Raw genomic sequence first — 1,734 nt, 5'->3', positions numbered from 1 at the left:
TGTGTGGCGAAGCAAGTGGAAAATCAGTCTTTGCCGAAAGAAACAATGAAGCCCCGGGAAAACTGGCTCCCTCCCCGAGCCGGCGGCGGAAACCGTGGAGTGTGGAAGGGCGCTGTAAGCGCGGATAACATGTCCTGTCTGTGGGGAGGATCGGTGTGCGCACCGTTGTGAGTCCTGGAGGACGGTAAGCGACGTTACATCGGCGAGTCGTACTTGGGACGGCCCGGTGGCGTTAGCGCTATCCAGGTACACACGCGGCCACAGGCGGTTTCAAGCCCTTTCAGGTCCCGTGCGCGTGGTTGCTCCGGAAGCCTCTGCATATGGTGGAAGTTGTCGCGCATCTCGTGGGTCGTTGCACAGGACTGCTCAGGTCGAGTCCTTGGCGCCCTTGGGAGCCTCGTTCCCCGTCTGCGGCACCTCGGCCCTCCGTCCGCGGTAGGCGTCGGTGGCTGTTGACAGCGGGTGTATCTGGGTCAACTCCCTCGCGGCGGCGAGCCCATAGCCGATCCGAAAATTGTGTGGCGAAGCAAGTGGAAAATCAGTCTTTGCCGAAAGAAACAATGTGAAACAAATCAGCCATGAGCCAAAAAACGAATGAGGGAACAATCAGCCGTAAGCCAAAAGCCAAAAAACGAATGAGGGAACAAGTGAACAAATCAGCCCGTAAGCCAAAAACCGAATGAGGGCAAGTTGCAAATCCTACGCTACCTTCGAATTCCAAGACGCAGGGCCGTACACGGTCGACCCCGACCACGCCGGAACCGAAGCCCCAAAGGCCACGGGTACCCGCTACTCTCCCCTCGCCTCCGGCGGGGCGGAGGGGGGTTCAATGCCTCCGGTTGGATATGACGGAGCGCCCGTGGTCGCCGGTCCCCCCCCCACTACCCACTCATCCAGCTGAGGGGTTTGACGGTAGCCCACCCGGGGCAAAAGGGGCGGCGGAGACCGGCTGGTTCCGGCGAGATTGCGACGAGCTGGAGCGATGGCAGACACCCTGGCCGGCCCATAAACGCGGGTGATCTACAAGTGACAAGGTACAGGTTGGCACCCGAACCATCGCGGGTGTGCGGACAAGCTGGGTGGTTTTGGCCGGTGCGCGTGAGCGCGTGCTTAACTAGAGGCGGTTCCCCGGCTTACGTGATTCCTTGACGGGTAAGCGTCTGACGGGCCCGTTCCTCGCCGGGGTTTGTGGCGCGCCTGAGTCCGATTAATACATCTTCGATGTTGGCGGCCAGACCCACAAAACTCGTGCCACCGCGCTCGCTGGCCTGGTCTCGTCCTTGTCACGAAATCGTCGCTCCCCGTGACCTGGTTCGGGCCTTGCCGCGGAGCGGTAGGTGCACTGTGCACGCCCACGTGTAACGAAAGGAAGGTAGGAGGGGAAAACACAACCCAGGCCGGTCCTACACGCGGGTGTGTTACGTTACGCCAGGTTCCACATGCCGGCAAGCGCGAGCCTAAGCAGGGAGGAAGAGTTGGCACCACCGGTCTTACGGTCTCGGAAGGATTGTTGCAAGGTTTCATGTTCATTGGGAAGAGCATTAGAGCCCGGTCCGAAATAGATTGGACGTCTGCGCGTGTGACCCTCTGTTACTGATTATCCGGGTTCTTTCCGTCGCCGAGCGCGGAGTTTGACCGACGCCAATTCCCCTCTAGGTTGTTGTGTTCTAGGCCGGAACACGACGGCCCGCGCCACCGTGCCCCGCGACTCCGGCCATCGGCCTTGTCCCGGAG

This window comes from Stigmatopora argus, unplaced genomic scaffold, assembly GCF_051989625.1.
Source record: "Stigmatopora argus isolate UIUO_Sarg unplaced genomic scaffold, RoL_Sarg_1.0 HiC_scaffold_111, whole genome shotgun sequence".
Classification (NCBI taxonomy): Eukaryota; Metazoa; Chordata; class Actinopteri; order Syngnathiformes; family Syngnathidae; genus Stigmatopora; species Stigmatopora argus.
The sequence above is the reverse complement of the archived record's forward strand: the minus strand, read 5'-3'. Positions refer to the sequence as shown.